Consider the following 18,654-nt stretch of genomic DNA (forward strand, 5'->3'; position numbering starts at 1 on the left):
ACTAATAATAGCAACTCAGGATTATATCCCGATGCCCAAAAACACCAACAAAAAAAGACAGAAAAGACAAATTTCAATAAATTTAAACGAGGAAAAATTAAACAGAGAAGATTTAATTCTAAAATTAAAAAGATTAAACGATCTTCTAAAAGAAAAGACAGAAGAAGTAGAAAACCTAAAAATTAAAATAAGAAAACTCGAAAATCTCAAAAAATCCTACGCAGAAATAGCATAGAAATCACAAAATCAATCAATAAAACAAAAACAAAACGAAAACAATCAAAAATCGACAGTTCAACAACAACAACAACAAAAACAAACAATTCCAATTAATCAAAGAAGATTAATTATACCGAGAACGACAACAACCCCACCAATTCAAAAACCAAACGTTTTTAAAGAAAAAATAAATCAAATTCTCTATCAAAAATCTAAAAATCCAGAAATAATAATTTCTGGAATTTCTATAAATCCTAAAGGCAATTTAATATTAATTACACACGAAAACACACAAAAAAAAAAAATTCTCAAATATAAAAAGGATATTTTTAAAAAACTCATCAAAATTAATAAATATATTCAAAAACCAACCAATATTAAAACTTAGGGATTTTTAATTATTTATGGAGTAGAAATTAAACAATACAAAAATATGGAAAAACTCAAAATAGAAATTAAAACAGATAATACAATTAAAATTACAAATAAACCAAAATAATTGGTTAGAAAAGAAAAATTAATTAAAAAAAATTTTTCTTTAATAGTCATTACAACGAAAACAAAAGAAGAAGCAATACACACTCAAAAAAGAGGATATATATTTTTAGATAGAGAAAAATTAAAAACAGAAAGATATTTAAAACTTTTTGACAACAATAAATACACAAATTACCAAAAAACTGAACATTTCGCAATTAAATGCAGAAACAATTCAATTTATAGCATTTGCGCAAAAAATCACAAAACAATTAATTACATTTACAACAATTGTCAGGAAACAAAAAAGTCCTGCGAACATATCAAAGCAAAATGTGTAAACTGCAGTGAAGAACATATAGCAAACGACCCAATATATTTAAAAAACAAAAAACAACTTAATTCTCAAAATGAATAAAAATAACAAATTGAGAATTATATAGCATAATTGTAGAAGGTCAACAAATATAATGCAATCAATGTTAAATTCTGCATTAAATAAAGCAGAATTAATTTTCTTGCAGAAATTATGGGTTTTAAAAGAAAACAATATTATTTCATACTCTGGATTTTAATCAATTTTAACAAATCCTAAAGAAAAATAAAAAAATAGAATAAGGGTGGTAGTATTTATTGCGAAAAATATACCCTTTGAAATTACAAACAGAATAGATTTAATAGATGACGAAGACTGCCAAATAATTGATATAAAATCAATTAAATTTGGGGAAATCAGAATTTTTAATATCTATAATGAAAAGCAATAAAATACAAAAAATAGTGAATATACAATAAAAAGATTATTTAATAAAATAAATCTTTATTGTACTAAAAAAACATTATTAATTGGAGATTTTAATGCTCATCACTCTTTATGGAACCCTGAAATTAAATATAATTTAAGATCAGACAAAATAATAAAGTTGATTGAAAATAATAATTTACAATTAATTAACCAAAATGGTATACTGATTTATTATTATGCTAAAAAAGACAAAATGGGATTCTTAATCATAGATTTATCGTTTGCAACGATTAATTTAAAAGATTTAATTAAAAGTTGGAAAATTGATGAGGAAATGGACACAGGATCAGATTATGAAGTTATTTTAATTAAAATAAAATCTAATAATAATAATTTAGTTGATAATCTACTGTCAACTAATAGATTTAATTGGAATAAAATAGATTGGAATAAATTTAAAAAAAAATTATTAAATCTAGATAAAAATCTAGATGAAAATAATTTATGGATCAATCTTCTTTTCTCTAGCGACAACAGAGAAAGATTAAATTTGGAAAATAATTTAGAAAAGGCAACATCTTTATTTTAAAAAAATATAATTTTGGTAGTAGAGAAATCTACGCTATTATTAAATATTTTACTAAAATTGAAAAATTGGTGGAATGAAAAAATAAATGAAACAAGAAAAGAAATGCTGCGACAAAAAAGAAAATGGAAACTAAATAGATTTTAAGAAAATTGGGATTTATTTAAAATAAAAAGAAATAAACATTTTAAAGAAATTAGACTTGCAAAAGAAAAATCTTGGGTCAACTTTCTAGAAAATGTAAAAGATAAAGAAATTTTCTTAGCGTTAAATTTTTCTAAACTAAGGAAAATTCAAAAAATACCAAATTTAAAATTTGAGAATCAAATTGTATCAAATTTTTAAGAAAAAGTAGACTTATTAAGAAAAGCGCTGTTTCCACTACCTCCAAATTATATAAAAAATGCAAAAACCTAATTTGCAGAAAAAATAATTAATAAAAAATTAATTATTTAAGAAAAAATCAAAAATAGAGAAATAAAAAACGCTATTTTTATATCAAACTTCAAAAAAGTGCTAGGCCCCGATGGAATTAATTTTCTATGCTTAAAAAGAGCCTATGAAATTATACTGGAAAGATTTAATGATTTATTTACAAAATTATTAAACAATAGTTATCACCTAATTTGTTTTAGGGAAGCAATTGGAGCAATTTTACCAAAACTAAATAAATCGGACTACGATATTCCAAAGGCTTACAGAATCATAAGTCTCCTAAATTGTCTAAGAAAAATTTTAGAGAAAATAATAGTAAAAAGAATAACTTTTATATTAGAAACTAATAGAATTCTAAATCCAGAACAAATTGGAGGTAGAAAACAAAGATCTGCAATTAATGCAGCTTTATCTTTAGTTCATGATATAGAAATAATAAATTCTATAAAATTAAAAACCTCTGTTTTATTTTTAGACGTTAAAGGGGCTTTTGATAATGTTTCAAAAGAAAGATTAATAAATACTTTAAAAGATATGAAATTTTTAAAACAACTAATTTGGTGGATTGATAATTTTATGTCAAAAAGATTAATCAAATTGTCTTTTGATGGGCGAATAGAAAAATTAAAATTAGTGAAAACAGGCATACTACAAGGTTCACTAATTTCACTAATTTTATTTTTATTATATTTAACATTATTATTTAATGAGTTGGAACAAAAAATGCTATCTATTAAGAAACCCTCTTATATAGATGATTTGGCGTTAGTTTTAATAAATAAAATAATAGAACAAAATATAAAAGAATTAGAAGAAGCTGCAAAAATTGCGTTTGTTTGGGCACAAAATAATGCAGTAGCTTTTGATGATATAAAATCAGAACTAATTCATTTCAAAATAAAAAATAATAAAAATGGAGAAATAAATTTGGTGCTACTAAACGGTATAAAAATTAAACCCACCAAATAATTAAGGTGGTTGGGCATATTTTTTGATATAGATTTAAATTTTAAAAGCTACATAAAAATTAAAACTAGTGTAGTAAATAAAATATTCAATTTTATTAAAGCGCTAGTAAACTCAGAAAAAGGATTAAAAATAAAAGTATTAATATAATTGTATAAAAGTTGTGTTTGTTCCGTTTCTGACTATGAATCTGAAATATGGTGGAAAAATCAAAAACAACAAAAAATTTTAAAAGAATTTAGATTAATTCAAAATAAAATGTTAAGAAAAATAACAGATATCTTTAAAATAACTTTAATATATTTATTAGAAGTTAAAGCATCTATTTTATTACTAAAAATAAGATTAAATAGTATATAAAGAAGATATGCTCTAAGATCTTTATATTTTAATAAAAATTATTTAATAAAAATAAGAATTCTAGAATCTTTTCCACCAGAAGCAATCTTTAGAAGAGAAGATGAAAATAAAAATAAAAAATATTTAAATTAATATAAAAATAAAAAAAATGGAAATAAAAAAGATAGAGATAAAAAAGATTATATTTCTACATTAGATAATATTTTATCAAAAATTAATTTTTTAATAAACCTATATACTAAAATTAAAGAAATAAGTATTGTTTTAGACCTACCATAGATAGAAAATAATATTAATTTTAATATTAATAATATACCTAAGGATTTAGAAGCAGAAAACTACAAAAATAAAAAAAGAGCTTAAATTCTAAAAAAAATCTCTTAATTTATACAGATAGCTCAATACTAGAAATAAAAAATAAAAAATCCACAAAAGCTGGAATTTATAAAAAAATAAATAATAAATCTGTTTTTAAAATAAATTATAACTTAGGCAAAAATATAGAAGTATATAACGCAGAATTAATTAACTTAAAAGAAGGTTTTATCAAATCTCTTAAATTAATTAATAAAAATAATATAATAAAAAATATCTATTTTTTCACTGACAACCAAGCTACAATAAAGAAGTTGGAATCTCTAAAAATTAAAGCAGGACAAGAAATAACATCAGAAATCTGGAAAATAGCAAGAGAATTAATTTCTAAAAATATTAATTTATTTATAGAATAAGTTCCTGGACATTCAAATGTTACTAGAAACAAAAAAGCAAACTTTCTAGCAAAAAAAACTGCAAAACAAAAACAAAAAAGTCCCTATAAATCTTTTGCCTTTTTAAAAAGAAAAATAAAAAAAAAAGATTTAATAGAATAGGAAGAAAAATTTAAAAAATACAAAAATAAGGTTAATTATTATAATTAGCCTAGATTAAAGAGAAATAAAATCTTTACTAAATTTAGTAATAATTTTATTTCTTCTTTAACACAATTAAGAATCGGGCACGGTTATTTCAACAGTTATCTAGTTAAAATACCAAAAGCTGGCATTTTAAGCAAAAACTGTTTATGCAGAAACACACCACAAACACCAAAACATCTAATTATGGAATGTATATTTTATAATTTAGAAAGAAAGGTGTTAAAAAAAGAACTTAAAGACAAAAGACAATTTAATTATAACCATTTATTATTTAATAATAATAGTATTATTTTATTGGAAAAGTTTTTAAATAAAACAAAAATTGCACAAAGAAGCAATAAAAATCCAAAAGACAATTTATTTATAGGATGGGGAAACCTAGAAATCTAAAATAATTAAATATATTAAATATATTTGATGAATAGATTATAAGGTTCCGGAAATAAATAAAATAGTCTTAGGCATTACACTAAAATTGGTGGATAAAAGCGGTCAGATTCACGATATTGTTCTTTTCATAAAAAGGAGAAATACGCAAGAGATAAGAAGAAAATCTCAAAAAACAAATAATAAAAATCTCAAAACAAAAAAATAAAAACGGTATTTTCCATATTTCATTTATTACATACTTTTAGTTTTCAAATGAGGTGCGAAAATCATGTATTCTAATTGTTTCTTCAAACCGCCATAACCGAAAGGTTGCAAGCGTGTATGATTAATAATAATAATAATAATAACCTTAATTGTTTGATGGGTTTGATTTTTGTACCGTTTGGTAGCATCAAATTTATTTCTCCATTTTTATTATTTTTTGTTTTGAAATGAATTAGTTCTGATTTTATATCATCAAAAGCTACTGCATTATTTTGTGCCCAATCGAACGCAATTTTTGCAGCTTCTTCTAATTCTTTTATATTTTGTTCTATTATTTTATTTGTTGAAACTAACGCCAAATCGTCTATATAAGAGGGTTTCTTAATAGATGGCATTTTTTGTTCCAACTCATTAAATAATAGTGTTAAATATAATAAAAATAAAATTGGTGAAATTGGTGAACCTTGTAGTATGTTTATTTCCACTAGTTTTAATTTTTCTATTCGCTCATCAAAAGACAATTTAATTAATCTTTTTAACATGAAATTATCAATCCACCAAATTAGTTGTTTTGGAAATTTCATATCTTTTAAAGTATTTATTAATCTTTCTTTTAAAACATTATCAAAAACCCCTTTAACATCTAGAAATAAAACAGAGGTTTTTAATTTTATAGAATTTACTATTTTTATATCATAAACTAAAGATAAAGCTGCATTAATTGCAGATTTTTGTTTTCTACCTCCAATTTATTCTAGATTTAGAATTCTATTAGTTTCTAATATAAAAGCTATTCTTTTTACTATTATTTTCTCTGAGATTTTTCCTAAACAATTTAAGAGACTTATGATTCTGTAAACTTTTAGAATATTATAGTCCGATTTATCTCACCAAGGTGGTGTGGTATAGTGGTGTAGTGCTGTACCTGGAAGCGCTGGGTTTTCGTCTTTTACCATGCGTGTAGGTTCGATTCCTGCCACCACCCCCTACAGTTCTGCCTGTTTGTCAGTTTTTATGATTTTTCTGACAAACAGAGCAAAACAGAAAAACAGTTGTCCTACTACACTAGAGCAACTGAATAAGGTGTGTTTGACATCTTTAGACTATTTGAACTTTGTTAAGAGTCGTGCCTTAATACTGTTTGTCTAATCAACACTTCCCTCTTTGAGAGTCGTACCTAGTTGACTTAGAACAATTTGTCAAATAGTTCTCAAACAGTAGATCTACTACTATAAAATAGACAGTAGTCTCTGTAAAGGACGTGTGTGGGTACATCACAATAATAACAGTACTAGTAGTTCTACTACTATAAAATAGACAGTAGTCTCTGTAAAGGACATGTGTGGGTACATCACAATAATAACAGTACTAGTAGTCTTATTACTACTTATATCAAAAAGAGTGCCTTATAATAACACTCTAATAATAGGACTTCTATCTATGGAAGTATAAACTAAATAGACCAATCTAAAAGAGATTTATTTATAGTACGGGGAAATTTAGAAATCTAGAAAATCTATTATAGATTATAAGATTCCGGAAATAAGTAAAAATTCTCTTCGGCATTACACTAAAATTAGTGGATAAAAACGGTCAGACTCACGACATTATTCTCTCATAAAAGAGTAGAAGCCGAGATTGTAAGAGATTAGAAGAAGTCTCAAATTACTATACAAAAATCAAAAATATTATAACAGTATTCTTCATGTCTTGTTTAATATGAGGTGCGAAAAATCATGTATTTAGAATAAGTATTCTTCAAACCGCCATAACCGAAAGGTTGCATGCGTGTATGATAAATAAATAAATAAATATAAATAAAGAGTAAAATTAAATTCGTTATATAATTATTGTTCTTAAATTGTTTTTACGCTATATAGTAATTATATTTAGCTATAAAAATCCTATTATTATTTTAGCCTGGAAAATATATAATAAGCTGTTCGATTATCTTAATTAAGTTGATATTTAATTTAAATGAAAGCGTTTACTTTAGAAATGAAATATTAAAGAAGTTATTATCTTAGCCTGATATAAATTAATATTTTATTATATAAACACAAACTTTCCTAAAGGTCTTCTTTACAATTTAGATTACGTTTTAAATCCTAAAATTAAACTAGACTTTTATAAGACAAAAGTATAAGAAGAAAGCTTTAAAGTAATATATCGAAAAGAATTTTTAGTATACTATTATAATAACTATTTATATAGTAAAGTACGATGAATTATTAGTAATAAAAATTAAAAAAGATTTATATAATTAGAAGTCGATCGTTTATTATAGCTTTCTAGTAAAAATAGTATTAAGTACCTTTTATCTAAAGTAGAGCTTTATTTTTAATAAAACTCTTTTAAAAAATAGGATCTTTTACTAAACTAATCTATTTTAGAAAATATTTTCCCTAATTTCGTAAAATTAGCTCGAGATGTCTTAGCAGTTTTAATTATATCTATTAGACCAGAAAAAGTCTTTAGTTTAACTAGAGATATTATTATATTTAAAAAAAATCGCTTAGACTTTTTTATTATTCGTAATATAATGCTTTATAAACATTATTATAGGCTTTATAAACCTTTAGATCAAAATCTAAAAAAAGAGGAAAGTGTTTTACTAGAAAACATTTATAGTAAAAAAAGTGTTTATATTAGTAATAAAAAAGACGAAAATAACAATAACAAAGTTATTAATAATATAATTAGTAATACCAATAACGTTATACTCTCAAAATCTTTAATTTGTAAAAGACCTAGTGCTAAAGTGTTAAGGTCGTCTCAGAAACGTATTTATCAAGCAGATTAGTCACAAGATTTTCAGATTATTATTTTTGTTCTTTGTTTAATTAATATTTGCACTCAAAACTGTGCAGTTAACACACATGTGTGTTGATAACACATTTTTTTTTCTTTTTGCTCAGATAGTGTGGTGAAGGTGGTGGTGGACTTGACTTGTTGTATTTTTTATTGTTTAATACAGCTTGGCGACGGCGCACCCATTCGTTTTGTCTATAAATTGTAATCTACTATGCTGGGTCCTATCGGTGGATATCTTACTTACATATGATATATATATATATATATATAGACGAATATTTACTAGTTTACAGTATTTTATGTTTTATTTATAAGTGCGAGTTCTTGTTATTTAAGCCTTTCTTCTAATAGATACTTGTGTTTTTTTAGGCTTATAAGCGGGCCTACTGCTTACTACTCTATACCGTCTATTTACCTATGTATAACTGGTGGGTTAGCTAGATAGCTAATAGTCTTCTAGAGATTATATTACCACCTCATAAATTTAGTAATTTTATTAAGGAACAATATTACTATTACTACATAGAATAATAAGTAAATTAGAAAAGTAGACAATCCCTCCCTACCAAAAAGCATAACTAAGAAATTAATATATTATAGCAGCCGTATCAGCTAACTATAATTAGTTATATCATTACTTAAATAAGTAAGTTTAGAGTATAAGTGAAAATTATTTGAAATATAGCGCTACGCTATATTCTAGAATATAGACTTTCCCGCTTTTTATTTGTTAAGACTTATTTAAATATGTAATGGTATATATTTCATAGCTCAAATAACTACCACTAACATCATTACGCTAAAGTACTAGTATTATTACGCTATACTACGACTATTACTGGCGTTATTACGCTTACTTATACTAATATTATTATACCCGTGTTATATAAAAATGGTAGTATAACTCGATAATATTCTTCAGAGAATATGTATACAGTAGCTATATATATAAGTACGCTATCTCTAATATAAGTAATAATTAATGAAGTATATTTATAATAGCAGTAGATTTATGTACTAATGCTATTACCTCTCCTTGCTAAAAAGAGTTTATGACTTTATAACTTTATAATATTATAACAAATAGTTCTTTAAACCAGCGAGTATAATAAGATGCTTCCTCTACTTATTAATTTTAATATAAATAGCACACTAGTTCTTTAACTATATTACTTTTTTATTTTATTAGAAAAATCACCCTATTATTATACAAACAACAGTATACTACTAACCAATTATCTTAACCTTTACAAACTATTCTAAGACATACAACTATTTTATCCCAACTACAACTATGCTCGGTCGTAATCCCGAGAAAGTAGTCACTACAGATACTAACGCTTCTAGTAATGCTAAACGTAAAACTAATACTTTAGAAACTAATGCAGGAGCTATACCAGCTTAAGCATCAACTTCAGCACTCTTAGTGCCTACAGGCACTCCTTCTAATCCCCATGCTACCAACTCTTCTAATATAACGACTACTAATCTTGCAAGTATAGAAACTAACCCTGCAGTACTTACAACCCCAATAGCGTCTACAATTCAGACAACTACGCCTATAACTTAAACAATTTCTTTCTCTAATAATAATAACACTACTAAATTAGGAATTACTTACCTACCTCTTATTACAAGACATATTCCCGCCTACCCTAGAACTTATACTCCTACCCACACACGGGCTTATATATATAAGCGCAGGCGTGAAACCCATAGCCATAGCCGCAGACGCGAGCCTGTCTATCAGGCATTTATAGCAACTCAGAGCGCCGCTACCATCCCGCAGCCTACCCACACCTATATTTTAGACAATGCCCTCCGTCATGCCTATATGAAAGACGATAACAGTACCCAAAGCAGTCCCAGTAACCATAGCAAGGAAGATTTATTATCCTCAACCAACCCATATAATAAATATCGCGTTATATCTTATATTAATCCGTTCTCTACTAATAGCGTTTTATATCGTACCCATAGGCAGCAACAATCTTTTACAACTATATAATATCCTGCAGAATCCACGGGTGCTACCATAAATCCTGCTAACTTTACTAATCTTTTAAATATAAAACCTTAGCAAAATATACAAAATATGCAGTCTTAACCAGCTTAACAAATACAACTAAATTAAATAATAGCCATATTCTCCTTCCTTACTAGTATGCGTCCATAGCCAATTCCTAAAGTGAGCGGGTCCCCATACTTCTCTGGCAATAAAGCTACTCTCTTCATTCAATAGATAGAGAACTTGTGCGTAGACCAGAATACTTTATTATAAAAATAACTTTTCAAACTAGCTCTATATTCGAGCACGGCCTGCAGATATGTAATAGAATGTATGAATGAATACTATCTACAAAAAGATGAATCTACTGAGAAGTATTGACAAAAGTTTCGATTAGCATTCCTTCGTAAATAACGGTCTTGGGACCCTAAGTAGTTACTATATAGTCGATAGAACTTAGAAACGTTCATTAATCGCCTATAAATAGGTGACCATTTTTTAAAGGATAAGGTAAAGGAATATTGAAATATAACAGAAGTTTTATATAAGAACTAGTAATTAGATAAGTATAATTGCTTTATTAAACTTATACAAGCTCTTCTTTCCCAATTACAAACCAAGATAGTCAACAAATGCAGTCTTAATATTAATAATACTAAAAGTATAACATTCCTACCTATTTATAATGCCCTTATAAAAATTCTATAAATAGAAGAAAATGCATAAGATTTCCAGGTTATATTTTCTTTTATAGCTGTAGACTGACCGGTTTAATTAGCTATACAAGCTATTCTACTTTTTAATAGTCAATTTATTAGCTTAATCGACTATTATTTACCTTAGCGCTTTAAATCGTCTGAAATACTAAAACCCAGCACCGCGCTGTATCCAGAACCCTAAATACACTCAAACACCATAATTCGCGCGGATGGCGGATAAGACATAAGCGACATTTTTAAATAGCTAAAGGTATTGCGTATTTAGAATATGCGACTATAAACTAAAATGACAGAAATAATAGAATATAAATAGAAAACCTTTAACTGTCCTAGTATTTTAATTAGTATGTCTAAGAAAAACCAGAGCCCTAAGCTAGAAGAAAAAAGGTGCCTTTTATATAAAAACCCTAATCATTAAACTAAAAAAAACTGCAAAGATCTTCGTTAATTAATTCAAAATAATATCATATATCTGAATAAAAGAGGAATTATTTATTAGAAACCACATAGCAAAAACAGCGACTACATTAATTTTCAAGCTAAAAGTCTACCCATAACCATTAATAATATTAAGTAGTTGATGTAGCAGAAAAAAAGCCATTTCGTTAAACACCTACAGCACTAGAACTTTTAGATCTTAGATATAAATACATTTAATGCAGTTAAAAATATACTAAAGCGCGAACAAAAGTTTGCAGCAGCATTTTAAGCTTCTAACCCTTTAACTCCAGAAAATACCACCCACTATTATAAGGTAGCTAAATAATATCGAAATTATTCCTTATTTCCAAACCGTTCTTTTTATACTTATTTTTAATAAAATAGTCGTCCACACTTTAATAATACTACTAATACTTCTAGAGAATACTATATTACTAACTCTCCTACTTTTATTACGAATACTCTAGATATTAGTATAAGTAATACTCTGTTTGTTAAAACTAATTAAACGTAGTAGAAAGGCTAATTTATTATCCTTTTTTAACCACTCTTTTAATAATTACTAGCTTCTTTCTTTAATATTTTAATTATGCTTAATTTGTTTGTATTAAACGAATACTTGATAAAAAGAAGGAAGAATACTGTAGATAAGAAGATAAAGATATTAGAATTTTATATCTTGAGTTTTTTAAAATACCTTAATTATTTACTCTCTTAACTAGTGACTGGCTTAATGATAAAGTAGGCGATAGCATTTAACCTGTTTATTATAAAAATATTGTATACTAACTATATGCTAGTTAATCTTAAAGTAGAATCCGATAAGGAACCTACGATAGAGATAGTAAATATAGTAATAGAAGAAATTAAAAAAATTAAAAGAGTATAGTTTATAAAATACCTAATTAATTTTTTATTAAATGCTGAGAATTTCTAGAACGACCCCCTCATAACTTTTGAACGAAGCATCCAAAACCAAATAAAAGTACATCAATCGAAAGAGCAAGAAAAACGAAAATACAATATCCAAAAATACAAACAATATCAGAAACCGATAAATAGAAATCAGAGATCAAAAATATCGAGATTTTTGCGATCGTCGACTACAAAAAAAAAGTTTTCTCGCTAAAAATTAAACTAAACTAAATTAATTTAGTTTAATAATGGCGGATAATATACCCACTAGTTCATCTCTCGATAAACTAGTAATAGCAACTCAGAACTATATCCCGATACTCAAAAACACCAACAAAAAAAGACAGAAAAGACAAATCTCAATAGATTTAGACGAAGAAGAATTAAACAGAGAAGATTTAATTCTAGAACTAAAGAGATTAAACGATCTTCTGAAAGAAAAGACAGAAGAAGTAGAAAACCTGAAAATTAAAATAAGAAAACTCGAAAATCCCAAAAAATCCTACGCAGAAATGGCACAGAGCTCACAAAATCAATCAACAAGACAAAAACAAAACGAAAACAATCAAAAATCAACAGCTCAACAACAAAAACAACAAAAACAAACAATTCCAATTAATCAAAGAAGATTAATTATACCGAGAACGACAACAACTCCACCAATTCAAAAACTAAACGTTTTTAGAGAAAAAATAAATCAAGTTCTTCACCAAAAATCTAAAAATCCAGAAACAATAATTTCTGGAATTTCTATAAATCCTAAAGGCAATCTAATGCTAATTGCACACGAAAACACACAAAAAGAAGAAATTCTCAAATACAAAAAGGACATTTTTGAAGAACTCATTAAAATTGATGAATATATTCAAAAACCAACTAATATTGAAACTTGGGGATTTTTAATTGTTCATAAAATAGAAATTAAACAATACAAAAATATGGAAAAGCTCAAAATAGAAATTGAGACAGACAATGCAATTAAAATTGCAAATAAACCAAGATGGTTGGTTAGAGAAGAAAAATTAATTAAAAAAAATTTTTCTTCAATAGTCATTGCAACTAAAACAAAAGAAGAAGCAATACACACTCAAAAAAGAGGATATATATTTTTGAGTGGAGAAAAATTGAAAACGGAAAGATATTTAAAACTTTTCGGCAACAATAAATGCACAAATTGCCAAAAAACTGGACATTTCGCAATTAAATGCAGAAACAATTCAATTTATGGCATTTGCGCAAAAAATCATAAAACAATCAATCACATTTGCAATAATTGCCAGGAAACAAAAAAGTCCTACGAACATATCAAAGCAAAATGTGCAAACTGCAGTGAAGAACATATGGCAAACGACCCAATATGTTTAAAAAACAAAAAACAACTTAATTCTCAAAATGAATAAAAACAACAAATTGAGAATCATACAGCATAATTGCAGAAAGTCAACAAATATAATACAATCAATACTAAATTCTGCATTAAATAAAGCAGAATTAATTTTCTTGCAGAAACCATAGGTTTCAAAAGAAAACAACACCATTTCACATCCTGGATTTCAATCAATTTTAACAAATCCCAAAGAAAAACAAAAAAATAGAATAAGGGTGGTAGCATTTATTGCAAAAAATACACCCTTTGAAATTATAAACAGAATAGATTTAATAGATAACGAAGACTGCCAAATAATTAATATAAAATCAATTAAATTTGGAGAAATCAGAATCTTTAACATCTATAATGAAAAGTAACAAAACACAAAAAATGGTAAATATACAATAAAAAGATTATTTAATAAAATAAATCTTTATTGCACCAAAAAAACATTATTAATTGGAGATTTTAATACTCATCACTCTTTATAAAACTCTGAAATTAAATATAATTTAAAATCAGACAAAATAATAAAGTTAATTGAAAATAATAATTTACAATTAATCAACCAAAATGGCATACTGACTTATTATTATGCCAGAAAAGACAAGATGAGATCCTCAATTATAGATTTATCATTTACAACGATTAATTTAAAAGATTTAATTAAAAGTTGGAAAATTGATGAGGAAATGAATACAGAATCAGATCATGAAGTTATTTTAATTAAAATAAAATCCAATAATAATTTAATTGACAATCCACTGTCAACTAATAGATTTAATTGGAATAAAATAGATTGGAATAAATTTGAAAAAGAATTATTAAATCTAGACAAAAATCTAGATAAAAATAATTTATAAATCAATCTTCTTTTCTCTAGCAACAACAGAGAAAGATTAAATTTAGAAAACAATTTAAAAAAAGCAACATCTTTATTTCAAAAAAATTTAATTTTGGCAATAGAGAAATCTACACCATTATTAAATATTTCATCAAAATCCAAAAATTGGTGGAATGAAAAAATAAATGAAATAAGAAAAGAGATGTTGCGACAAAAAAGAAGGTGGAAGCTAAATAGATCGCAAGAAAATTGGGATTTATTTAAAACAAAAAGAAATAAACATTTTAAAGAAATTAGACTTGCAAAAGAAAAATCTTGGGTCGACTTTCTAGAAAATGTAAAAGATAAAGAAATTTTCTTAGCGCTAAATTTTTCTAAACCAAGGAAAATTCAAAAAATGCCAAATTTAAAATTTGAGAATCAAATTGCATCAAATTTTCAAGAAAAGGCAGACTTATTAAGAAAAGCGCTGTTTCCACCACCTCCAAATTATACAAAAAATACAAAAACCCAACTTACAGAAAAAATAATTAATAAAAAATTAATTATTTAGGAAAAAATCAAAAATAGAAAGATAAAAAACGCTATTTTTACATCAAACTCCAAAAAATCGTCAGGCCCCGATGGAATTAATTTTCTATGCCTAAAAAGAGCCTATGAAATTATACCGGAAAGATTTAATGATTTATTTACAAAATTATTAAACAATAGTTACCACCCAATTTATTTTAGAGAAGCAATTAGAGCAATTTTACCAAAATTAAACAAACCAGACTACGACATTCCAAAAGCTTATAGAATCATAAGTCTCCTAAATTGTCTAAGAAAAATCTCAGAGAAAATAATAGTAAAAAGAATAGCTTTTATATCAAAAACTAATAAAATTCTAAATCCAGAATAAATTGGAGATAGAAAACAAAGATCTGCAATTAATGCAGCTTTATCTTTAGTTCATAATATAGAAATAGTAAATTTTATAAAATTAAAAACCTCTGTTTTATTTTTAGACGTTAAAGGGGCTTTTGATAATATTTCAAAAGAAAGATTAATAAATACTTTAAAAGATATGAAATTTCCAAAACAACTAATTTGGTGGATTGATATTTATTTATTTATTTATCATACACGCATGCAACCTTTCGGTTATGGCGGTTTGAAGAATACTTATTTTAAATACATGATTTTCGCACCTCATATTAAACAAGACATGAAGAATACTGTTATAATATTTTTGATTTTTGTATAGTAGTTTGAGACTTCTTCTAATCTCTTGCAATCTCGGCTTCTACTCTTTTATGAGAGAATAATGTCGTGAGTCTGACCGTTTTTATCCACTAATTTTAGTGTAATGCCGAAGAGAATTTTTACTTATTTCTAAAATCTTATAATCTCTTAATCTATAATAGATTTTCTAGATTTCTAGATTTCCTCGTACTATAAATAAATCTCTTTTAGATTGGTCTATTTAGTTTATACTTCCATAGATAGAAGTCCTATTATTAGAGTGTTATTATAAGGCACTCTTTTTGATATAAGTAGTAATAAGACTACTAGTACTGTTATTATTGTGATGTACCCACACATGTCCTTTACAGAGACTACTGTCTATTTTATAGTAGTAGAACTACTAGTACTGTTATTATTGTGATGTACCCACACACGTCCTTTACAGAGACTACTGTCTATTTTATAGTAGTAGATCTACTGTTTGAGAACTATTTGACAAATTGTTCTAAGTCAACTAGGTACGACTCTCAAAGAGGGAAGTGTTGATTAGACAAACAGTATTAAGGCACGACTCTTAACAAAGTTCAAATAGTCTAAAGATGTCAAACACACCTTATTCAGTTGCTCTAGTGTAGTAGGACAACTGTTTTTCTGTTTTGCTCTGTTTGTCAGAAAAATCATAAAAACTGACAAAACAGGCAGAACTGTAGGGGGTGGTGGCAGGAATCGAACCTACGCGCATGGTAAAAGACGAAAACCCAGCGCTTCCAGGTACAGCACTACACCACTATACCACACCACCTGGTGGATTGATAATTTCATGTTAAAAAGATTAATTAAATTGTCTTTTGATGGGCGAATAGAAAAATTAAAACCAGTGGAAACAGGCATACCACAAGGTTCACCAATTTCACCAATTTTATTTTTATTATATTTAACACCATTATTTAATGAGTTGGAACAAAAAATGCCATCTATTAAGAAACCCTCTTATATAGACGATTTGGCGTTAGTTTCAACAAATAAAATAATAGAACAAAATATAAAAGAATTAGAAGAAGCTGCAAAAATTGCGTTTATTTGGGCACAAAATAATGCAGTAGCTTTTGATGATATAAAATCAGAACTAATTCATTTTAAAACAAAAAATAATAAAAATGGAGAAATAAATTTGGTGCTACCAAACAGTACAAAAATTAAACTCACCAAACAATTAAAATAGTTGGGCATATTTTTTAATATGGATTTAAATTTTAAAAACCACATAAAAATTAAAACTAGTGTAGTAAATAAAATATTCAATTTTATTAAAGCGCTAGCAAACTCAGAAAAAGGATTAAAAACAAAAGCATTAATACAATTGTACAAAAACTGCGTTTGTTCCGTTTCTAACTATAAATCTGAAATATGGTGGAAAAATCAAAAACAATAAAAAATTTTAAAAGAATTTAGATTAATTCAAAATAAAATGTTGAGGAAAATAACAGGTGCCTTTAAAATAACTCTAATATATTTATTAAAAGTTGAAGCATTTATTTTACTATTAGAAATAAGATTAAATGGTATATAAAGAAGATATGCTCTAAAATTTCTATATCTTAATAAAAATTATCTAATAAAAATAAGAACCCTAGAATCTTTTCTACTAGAAGCAATCTTTGGAAGAGAAGATAAAAATAAAAAAAAAAAAAATATTTAAATTGGTATGAAAATAAAAAAGATAAAAATAAAAAAAATAAAAATAAAAAAGATAAAGAAAAAAAAGATTACATTTCCATATTAGATAATATTTTATCAAAAATTAATTTTTTGATAAACCTATATACTAAAATTAAAGAAATAAGTATTGTTTTAGACTTACCATGGGTAGAAAATAATATTAATTTTAATATTAATAGTATACTTAAGGATTTGGAAGCAGAAAACTATAAAAATAAAAAAAAAAACTTAAATTCTAAAGAAAATCTCTTAATTTATATAAATAACTTAATACTAGAAATAAAAAATAAAAAATCTATAAAAGCTAAAATTTATAGAGAAATAAATAATAAATCTGTTTTTAAAATAAATTATAGCTTAGGTAAAAATATGGAAGTGTATAACACAGAATTAATTAACTTAAGAGAAGATTTTATCAAATCTCTTAAATTAATTAATAAAAATAATATAGTGAAAAATATTTATTTTTTTACTAACAACCAAGCTGTAATAAAGAGGTTGGAATCTCTAAAAATTGGGGTAGGACAAGAAATAGTATCAGAAATCTGGGAAATGGCGGGAGAATTAATTTCTAAAAATATTAATTTATTTATAGAATGGGTTCCTGGACATTTAAATGTTACTAGAAACAAAAAAGCAGACTTTTTAGCAAAAGAAGCTGTAAAACAAAAACAAAAAAATCCCTATAAATCTTTTGCCTTTTTAAAAAGAAAAATAAAAGAAAAAGATTTAATAGAATAAGAAGAAAAATTTAAAAAATATAAAAATAGGGTTAATTATTATAATTGGCTTAGATTAAAGAGAAATAAAATCTTTACTAAATTTAATAATAATTTTATTTCTTTTTTAACACAATTAAGAATTGGGCATGGTTATTTCAATAGTTATCTAGTTAAAATATTAAAAGCTGGTATTTTAAGTAAAAACTGTTTATGTAGAAATACACTATAAACACCAAAACATCTAATTATGGAATATATATTTTATAATTTAGAAAGAAAGGTGTTAAAAAAAGAACTTAAAAACAAAAGACAATTTAATTATAACCATTTATTATTTAATAATAATAGTATTATTTTATTAAAAAAGTTCTTAAATAAAACAAAAATTGCACAAAGAAGCAATAAAAATCCAAAAGACAATTTATTTATAAAATAGGGAAATCTAGAAATCTAAAATAATTAAATATATTAAATATATTTAATAAATAAATTATAAAGTTCCAGAAATAAATAAAAATAGTCTTAAGCATTACACTAAAATTGGTGGATAAAAGCGGTCAGATTCACAACATTATTC

This window comes from Arthrobotrys flagrans (assembly GCF_004000055.1).
Source record: "Arthrobotrys flagrans strain CBS H-5679 chromosome Unknown unitig_8, whole genome shotgun sequence".
In the NCBI taxonomy this organism is placed as follows: Eukaryota; Fungi; Ascomycota; class Orbiliomycetes; order Orbiliales; family Orbiliaceae; genus Arthrobotrys; species Arthrobotrys flagrans.